Raw genomic sequence first — 10,645 nt, 5'->3', positions numbered from 1 at the left:
TATACTTGCATAAGACATGCCCTCAAACCCAGATTTCTCATCAAGAACATTGCCAGAGCCAACGCAGCGTGGATGCTCCTTCAAAGGAGCACCATTCATGATGTGCACACTATCATCAGATTTCATATGGCCAAAGAGTAGCTTTTTAACTTTTCGAGGGGAGTATGTCGTAAGATGTCCCAACCTACCCGGTAATCGAGCAATACGGAAGTATACCCCTGAAACAGGTGCCTCAACAGACAACCTGGGAACGCAAACATGGGTTATAATTCTATGCCACTCTTTCGATACACACTTGCACCTAATGAGATCCTTTTCAGAGATCTTAACCAGAATATTAAATATCAGATCCTCACTTAAAAGCTCCAAACTTGTTTCTTGACTGCTCCAAACTTTTACAGGGCGTTGGAATAAGAGACAAGGAGGGAGGGTAAAGATAGGGAATTGATAGGTGGGACAAAGACAAATATTATTAATTTTTATTTTATGTTTGGTAAGTATGGAAAATAAATTAGGAATAGCTGGATAAGAATAAAATTATAAAAATATCCTTATTAATTTCTATTCTTTTCTTATCCTTTTAATTTTATTAAGGGTAATTTTGTATTTTTAGCCCATTTCTTATCCCTACCCCTTATATCTAGGGTTTTTATTCGGATGATCGGATCGGGTTTGCTATGGTCGGGTTGGATTGGGTCAATTTTTAAAGTTAAGTCATACTAAATTGTTAGGTTTACACAAGTCTAAATCTGAATCGGATATTTTTCGGATCGGTTCGGGTGTGCTTTTGACACCTCTACAAGTTATACCACCTCCCTTAGTTATAGATTTAGAGGGATAAGGGGGGTTTTATACCTATCCTCAACCCTCTATTAAAATTCATCCTTCTAATCAAACACTACTTTTCTCCTATCCTCATTTTTTATCCTTATCCCACCCTTTTTATCCTAGGCTTAATTTTTTTTTTTTCACAATATTATCTCCTTAATTTAGATTATAATTGAATATGATTAATTATGTTATGGATCAATTTTATAAATAATGATTCTATTTCATGCAGTTTTTTGAAATTATGAAATTAATAACATGGTCTTGAGTATTAATTTATATTTCATAATTTATATATTTTATTTTAGGAGTTTCACAATCTTACACACATTATCTTATCTTGAGGAATTTTCAAGAGTGTTTAACATAATTTTAGGAATATATATAGCACACCCAACTCATTCCATATTCCATATGGATTATGAGTGTTTTCCTCGTCAGTGGCCCTTAAATATATGACCTAAGTTAAGTTAGTAAACATGTTGGTTTCTATCAAAGTATGTTGAAAGTTCAATCATAATGATTTTAAGGTGTTTTATGGTTTTTTAAATGGAACATTGATCTTGTGAGTGATGTAGGTAGAATTGCTTAGATCATTGCTAACTGCTAAGAGTTTGTGAGTACGAATGGATCGTCCATAAGGACTTTCAATTTTGAATACCCTGGATAATGGAAGGATGTTGATTGTTGGTCAAATAGCACTATTTGTTTCTTTCAAATTTAGTGTCATTCTTAGGTAGACATTATTGCTTATTGTTATTACCTAAATGTTGATACTTTCGTAGTTAGATGTGTAGATTTCGTGTTTCAGTAGGATGTGTAGTGCTTGCAACCGAGGTGTGGAATCAGTTTTATTTACAAAATATTGCTAAAATGCAAATTAATTCCTTATATAAGTCTGTTTAAAAACTATTTTACACAACACTGTACATATAGGATTGATTCTAAAGCTTGGAATTTGCCCATATAAATTGCTAACAATGTATATAAAACCACTAATACCTTTAGAAGTTCTATGCGTAGTTTTTATAATGTCATTAGCAGTTCTTAATTGAAGCTACCTCGTTTATTTAAGCTTTCAATTCTGCCAAATTATATTACATAATACCACTAATGGTAAAACCAATTTATTTAGAATCGCTAATGATATAAGCAATTATATATGTAGAACCGCTAATATCAACAAAGATTTTATAGTTAGAACCGCCAACAACATTAGCTTTATATTTGCAAGTAACGAATCTTAAAACCAAGCCTACATGGATGTTATTGTGAGAAATTCCCCATTTGTTTCGTAACAATCGCAACACTTTCCTAACGTAGAGTATTGTAACATTGTCCGATATGGACCTTTCCTCTTAACATATGTTGCCATATGTTCCCTTACAAAAAAAAAAAATAAAATAAAATAAAAATAATAATAAAAAAAAAGAATTAGGACTTGTTCTCTTTGGCTTATCTTCTTACTGTTTCCTAACGGCCTGTTCTTATTGACTGGACTGAATTGAAAATTTTATGAGAGAAGGAAATTAAAAACTAAACTGAACTGAAAATAATCTGAGAACAATCCCTCAGTTTACGCTATTACATTATTTGGTAATTTATATTTGGAAAATTTGAAAAATACCATCATGTAAAGTAGTCAATTTTGACATTACCACCTCAAGCTTTTTTAATTTAATTGTACCACCTAGTTTTTTCCAAAACGTTTAAAAGTACTACCACTTTTCTGTGTGACGTCATCATGGATCCCACTTTTCATTTCCCTTTCTTTCCCCTCGATTTCTCCTATATTCTCCCCTTTTTCTACCTATTGATCTTGCAAATTTGATTTCAATTATAGCATTTTCGCAAATTAGGGTATTAATTTCTGCAATTAAACCTTCAACGAAATGAATTGATTAGTGTAATTAAGGTTTGGGTAATCAATTTGGGGGTTTTGCTCAATTCAAAAAATTAGGGTTTATGAATTGATTAGTTGGATGAATAGTTGGACAATTAAAATATGTAATTGAGGCGAAAACACAATTAATACATGTAATTGGGGCGAAAACACGATTAATACATGTAATTGGGGCGAAAACACTAACACAATCCCATGATAACGTCACTCCGAAAAATGGTGGTACTTTTAAATGTTTTGGAAAAAACTAGGTGGTACAATTAGATAAAAAAACTTCTTAAATGGACCTACTTCACACTAATTTATTGTGGACCACTAACATTAGAAAAACTATGATTCTTTTATTAGTAAAAAAAAAAAAAAGTCACTATAATAGAAAAAAGGTCTCTATGTTGAAATAAAAGTCATTTTGGTAACATATAGGCTATAAGAGGTTAATTTTTTTAATGAAATATTTTATATACTAGTTAATATGAATAATAAAGGTCACTATGTTAAAATTAGGGTCATAACATTGTACTTTAAGTTCACAATAATATTAAACGTTATACTAGTTTTAATAAAGGTTACTATGTTAAAAATAAGGCTACTATGTCAAAATTAAGGGTCACTATGTTCAATATAATGTCAGTTGCCTGTGTATAAACCTCAGGTTCACAATAACATTATTGTGGACCAAGTCTACGCAAGTCTTTCTGATAAAACTTGAGGTGGTAATGTCAAAATTCACTGGTATTTTTCAAATTTTCCTTTTTATTTTAAAAAAACTTTTTAAATTTTTAAGAAAGCTTTAATCTTTGAGGAATAATCTAGCTACTCCGTGTTTTTCATTTGGAAAGTGTAGCAGCGTGTAATTGAAGAGTTCCAGAAAAAGATTAGTTGCAACCCCATTCCAATTTACGCAGATCCAATTTTAAACCCTAAAAAATCCACCAATTTCCCCTCTTTTTTCATTAATAGCTTCTCAACATTTTGAAACCCAAAACTCAATTCAATACGAAGCATTATCGATGGTGACAAAATGTTGAAGAATACAGAAGAAAGAAAGAATTCAGGCGAAATGGACGTTCAAAGAGATGAAGAACAAAGTGAGAGAATACGGAGTTGTAACAAATGCATGGTTAAAGGTGACAAAATGTGTTACCAACATATTGTTTCATATTTGTTTCTTGTAATTAAGAAGCATAATTCTCCAGAATCTGGAAAAATCGAAGAAAAAATTTCCCTTGGAAAAATTCTCTAGAAGCATAATAATTTTTAAATGCTAAGTTCGTTTTGTATAATGATTTACCTTGTAAAACAAACTTCTAAAATAAATTCAAGTTTTTATTTTTAATTAAAATTACAAAAAAAAAAAAAGAAATTTAAGCGGGAAATTTTTTTATAAAACAATGACATTTGTATTCTAAATATAGTTTTGGGGATTACTTTAGTATAGTACTAGTTCTTTGCCCGAGCAATGCTCAGATATTCACATAAAAAGAATTATATTCAAATATCACTATAAGTTTGTATTTGTTTATAGTTTTTTTATACATTTAATATTTTATTTATTTAAAGTTGTTATTGTTCTATTATTTAGGCTGTATAATTATTTTTTTTATCAATTATCTAATTTTTTTAAGGACAAAAAAAGGTTTTTTGGCGGGAAATTTTTTAACGTGGACGCGACACATGTACATATAGGATAATCTCGGTAATTACTTTAGTATATAGTATTGATATATAGATATAGATTTGTTTATTTACTTTGCACTTTGAATGGATAACCTTGTCATTTGTTTTCAAGATGGGACTCCCGAATAAATACCAATTAAATTGAATGGTAAGAAAACTTAAGTTTGATTAGTAGCGAAGAATGAATGACTCTAAACATAAATGTTTTTGCGTATATAATGATTATGAATCAAGTTTTCTAAGTGAATTTAAATAATTTTGACATAATTGACAGTGTTAGATATGGGTGTGTCGTCAATTTTGTAAATAATTTTGATCAATAATAATATGTCATTAACCCTTCAAAAGCCCCAACATGTGTTACTATTTGAAATTAATAGTGTAATGACGCTTTTACCCTCAAGCTATTTTTCATTTTCGAAATTGCCCTCGTTTGATTTCAGCATTTTGTGTTCTTGGTCGTCTTTCAGTCTTTCTTTTTCCCCTTTTCATGCTCCACCATTCCATTTGCTTTCTCTCTCCTTTGAACCGGTCTTCACTCTCCACTCACCACTCCTCCCTCCAATTTTTCCAGTCTCTGTAGATACTTTAAACCCGAAAACAGAAACTTTCAGAATATTAGGGTAGTTTCTTCTCCATTGAAGCGTATTCCAAGTTTTTCATTGAAGCTGAGGTATGATCTTTAGCTTGTTTTAATAATCGTGGAACATCAATTTGACAATCTAGGGTTTGGTTAAATTTCATAACTATTTAATTGACAGTATATTCAATTTAGGGTTCTCCTCCATTGAAGTATATTTTTTATTCTTCCTGAATTTGACAAACTGTGAAGAATTACTTCAATTTCGCACTCCTTTTGCTCGATGCACCCTAGGTGACAATTAGTGTGATGGTTTTCCAGAATTGGGTATAGTTTCACGTCGAAGAGAAGCCAATTCCGGCAAGGATTCGAATTCGAAGGAATGCACATAGTTTGTGGGCGGATATCGGGAGTTCGGCATTCATATCTAATTGGACAATTGGTGGCCTAGGTTCTTTTTCAATATGTTTATTATTATTTATTTAAATGCCTTTACCTGATATTTGATAACTCACGTTGTTAAGAATATCATAATTTTTATTTTTATTTTTTGATTTATCTTTGAGTTGTTGTGCTTGTTGTTTTGTGATGTATAGCATTGTTATTCCGTGAGCTCTGGCACATGCAGATTCTTTGGATGATCAAGGCTATGAATTTACAAGGATTCTGCAGTTGGCTTCTAAATTACTACTTTCGCTTTAAAATAAGGATGCAGGATCCTACAGAGTATATGATATTTACACTTGATGTGTGTTTAAATGATTATTTTGGTTATTTGTATGTATGGCTTGTGAAATATAAAGTTCTTTTGGATTTTTGGTGATTTTAACAATTCCTACATTGTGTCATTGTGGAAAATGTTATATACTATCTATTATCTATTAGAATTTGGACAGTCTAATACATCGACTCTTTCCAGTTGCAGTCACCAACTCTGAGCAAAATTACATGGTATGACTTATCATCTCTTCAGGTTAGGCTTATTGTGATTTGCATATGATTGAGGATGGTGAAATTTCATTATATATTAACAATCAGTGTTTATATTGACAATAAGAAGCATGTTATGGATAATTAGTGCATTAATATTAAAATTGTTATTAGTCTAATGTATGCTTATCACAATTCTATTATCAAGTTCTATTGCTACATAACATATGGGAGATTCAACAACCTATTACATGGCCTCTATCGATTTGGGGAGTAGTTTGTGGAGCTGTTAAATCTGGTGTACTTACAAATGGTCATTTCATCTTTCTCTGATTTATTATCTCCATTTTACCATAGCCATGTTCTGCACTAAATTTTCATGCTACGCATTGTGCTAGCGCCTTTTTCTTAAATTTGTCTATAGGAAATCTATTTTTTTTTCCTACTTATGATCTTGGATTTGCTTCTGAGGCATTTTCTTGTTTTGCTAATGAAGTCTGATATATGATCTTTATTTATATGGGACCTAATTTACATATGACTATGATTACTAACATATGACTACTTAATTATATCCTTTGTTATTAATGACTTTCTAATTTCTTTCAGGCCATTACTCAAATTTGGATGTCACTTCTAGCTAGACTTGCTATTGCTGAAGGATTGAACACGTGGAAAAACTTGCAATTTCAGCACATATTATCCATCTCACTGATAAGTTCTATCTTTAGGGAGGGCGTAAATTACCTACACTTTTCTACTCTGGTTTGGGTGAATATTTTATTTCTTACATATATTCTGCACCTCCCCTAAAGGTACTCTCTTCTTTTCCCATGGTATTGTCAAACATTGGAGAAGACTACCATAAATAGGATGTATTGATGACTTGATGTTTGCAGCTGAGAAGGGAAAGCCGAAGAGTGGTGCAGTGGTGTTTAATGTTAAGTTCTTTGGTTTGTGGGACTGGTGTGAGAAATTATAGGATAAAATATGGGAGTTTAAAAGGAAAGTTTAGCTTTTATTAGCCAAAAGATTAGGTAAATTGGGAAGTTTGATTCAATTGAATTGTGATTAAAATTGAGAAAATGCGTTTGGTTTTGAGAAATTTGAATGTGAGGAGCTTTATTGAGATTAAAAAGGCTACCATGAGAAGAAGAGGGAAGTGATTGAGTTTAGGGTTGCTGTTGCTAGGTGGTTGCTGCAGATGTCTGGTAGGCTAAGAAAGGAAATGTGGTGGTGATTTGATGTTCATGTCATGGGATTGACTGCAGCAATGTAAATGTTCTGTAGTATTACTGAAAAGAGCATTGTCCTATTTAATGATTTGATCTTGATTGACAGTAAACCAAATTATATTATATTGATACAATTTCTAAGTTGTGAACTTAGCATAGTAATTGTTAACATGAATAGATTTACTATACTTCATGTCCAACATTTTTAGAGTAGCTATTTCCAACTTGAAAGTTAGTATCTTTCGAGGGATTTAAAATTCTCAAGTCACTGCTTCTTTCTATGAAAAATACTCATCTGATTGGCTGAAACTCTGAACAAGTCTTAAGATCATTTTAAACTGTATTTTAACAGTGTATCCATAGACTATCCCTAATTCTTTCTGTTTGAATAGGAGGATGAGCTAACTTGCTTTCGAAGAACTCCGAACACCTGCTTCCCAAGACTTGTTGAATTCATTTTGGGACCTTAAGTCTAGAAAGCAAACAAATGCTGATGTGAAATATATTTACGGACAAGAGGGTGCTTGGTCTGTAAGAGACCATAGGCTTCCTCTCATTGCAATCACTACAAGAAAACCCTTTTTTTGGCAACAAAAAATGTCGTTGCTAAAAAACCTTTGTCGTTGCAAAAAATCACTTTAGCAACGACTTTTGTCGTTGCATGGTCGTTGCGCGTATGACAACAACTTTTGTCGTTGCTAAAACTCTGTTTTACACAACGACTTTTTTTGTTGCTAAAATAATGTCGTTGCCATACATTGTATTTCATGATATAAGTATACTCATTTATTAAAACGATAATTGTCGTCGCTGTAAATGCATAGTTTTTTCACAACGACATTTGTTGTTGCTAAAACTCACTATATTGTTATAATCCTATGCATTTACAGCAACGACAAAAATTGTTGCTAAACATTTTTTTTCAATAAATTCATTAAATATGTAATATTTCATATAAATTGAAAAAGCATTAATTTAATCATATCATCCGAAAATTACCTCCAAAATGTAGCATTTATATCATTTCAACATTCATATCCAAAATATTACATTCATCGTCAAGATTTTCCCAATATATATCCTTTTTCAGACTTTTCATATCCAAAATAAAACTAACCATTATCCTAACTAGTTATATCAACCATCATCCCAAAAAGGTACATCCACCTTTGTCACAAAATATTACATTATCATATGAATATATCTAAGCTAACACATTCTACCATTTACCATCACTTTCTCCAAAAGTATTCTCCTACTATGTACTCATCTACATCAACAACCTGCAAGTGCACAAGTACATGTGTAAGGGTATATAAAGCAATATCATATGATTATAAAGAGATATTTAAGATTAATCATGTGCTATTTCAAACATCCTTATCAATGTGATGGAGTCTAAAAGAACTTATAAAATCTAAGGACAATAAGGGGAAAAAAAACAGTACCTTGAAATCAAAATTAAATTAATTTTAATCGTCAGGTAAAAATTTTATAAAACATATAATTATTATCTCCAAGTAAATGGTCTATGACAACATTTTTGAAATAGATTTTACCATGTACCTTTGTTTAAAAATTCTCGCAATAATTCTTCCTTCATTGCATCCATTGCACGTTGCATATCAAGCTTTTGTTGTTCTAGTTGTCTTGATGTTGCTTCAACTGTCTCTTGTAGCTGTTTTTTTGTTTGTTCTTGAGTCTCTTCTAACTCTTTTATCCTTTCATCTTGCTCTTGAATCTTCTTTTGCTGCTCAAGGTGCTGTCTAGTTCCCTTACTATAACCACGTAAGGCTGTACCTTTCCCACGAAAGTAACCAGATCTGGGTTTCAAAACATCCAATAGAATCTCCTCTTGTGTCATCGACTCCCCATGAGTAGCAACTGCAACTTTTAATTGGTCCTAAAATGTGCATCAATTGTTGAAGTAAATATAATTATTAATAAGATTTGTTGTTGGTTTCAAGAATGATATCATAAAAACAATATATTTGTAGCAAGTACCAACTAATACATGCTGTAAATAACTCTTTTAAATTGCACTTACATAAATTTCCTTAGAGCGAGAATCATCAACCCACTGAAGTTGTCCTTCCTTATTTTTTGTTGTGTGCTCGAAAAGCCAAATCACATCAGCTAATGGTTTTACACCATTGTTTTCACAAGTCTAAAACAAAAATACTTCATTTTAACCAAGATTTGGGATTAAGTAAATAAATTCGTATATTATTAGTGGTCAGGTTAAATATTTACCAATACATGTTCAGCTTCTGCAAATGAATTGTTGCCAGTAGTGTGCTTAGTTCTTTTCACAGAAAGACGATTTCTTGAATTTCTTTCACTCATTGCCTACATGTTCATTACAATTAAGATGAAGCGACAAAATAATATAAATTTTATTTACATGACATAGTATAGTTTTTACCTTAAAAGGTTCAGAGCTAAATCGTTCCACACAATGTTTCCATTGATTTTGAGGTAAATCTGGTGGAGGATTTTTTAAGCGCTCCTCATCATTTTGTCCACACCCTCCATTCTTATAATAGTAGTGCAATCGAGATTTCCATAACCTATAAAGACGTTGCATAGTTTCAATGGCAAAAGCTTGCATCTAAATGTAGGAACTACCTTCTTTAACTTGAAACTTTTCCTACAAAAATATAAACTAATCATAAGAAATGAAATAATAAGACAAGCTCTTTGTTAATACATAACATGGTTCAATAAAGAACAAAATTACCTCAATTTCCTTCCACATCACATCACCAGCTAGTCCAAAAGCTTCTTTCCAACTCTTTACATTTAATGGAGCCCTTGTCCTCACGACACGACCACATTCATTCACAAAATGACGGGCATTTTCACCGATAGCCCGGTCAATGTCATCTGGAATGTACACTTGTAATTTGGATTTTTTCCCTTTGATTTTCATATCCACTACATAGCTTTTGTACTTTCCCCTTTCGCCTCTTTGCTTCACCTTGCTCGTCGCTATTACCATGTTTTGCAATTCAAATCACATTTTCCATTCAAAATATTTGGTCAGATTTACATGAATGTCAGATTACCATATTTTCAAGTTTACTTTTCGTTTATACTAGTTGATTTTTATTAAAAACTTTACAACGTAAATATTATTTGTAGCTAGTAAGAAAGCTAAAAAAGAGAAAACTTTCTCACAATAATAATATGTTTATTTTACCTTCGCCATCTCGTGTAGTTTCTCCATTAACAACTGAGTGTACTGAACCATTATTCCCTACTTGCCGACGATTAGCATTTTCACCAACTCCTCTATTTTCTTCGTCCCTTCTAATAGGTGGATCCAGAGCATTTGTTGCTTCCAAAGTCATGTTCATCCTTCCTACTAAATTGGTCGTTCTTTTCCTTTTGCTTGACGTACCAGCTTTATTTATAAAATAAAGTTATTAAAAAGACATGAAAACATAATAGCACAGTACAGTAACAATTTTTTAATTATACCTGGAACAT

The sequence above is a fragment of the Chenopodium album genome, chromosome 17 (genome assembly GCF_948465745.1).
Source record: "Chenopodium album chromosome 17, dcCheAlbu1.1, whole genome shotgun sequence".
Lineage (NCBI taxonomy): Eukaryota > Viridiplantae > Streptophyta > Magnoliopsida > Caryophyllales > Amaranthaceae > Chenopodium > Chenopodium album.
The sequence above is the reverse complement of the archived record's forward strand: the minus strand, read 5'-3'. Positions refer to the sequence as shown.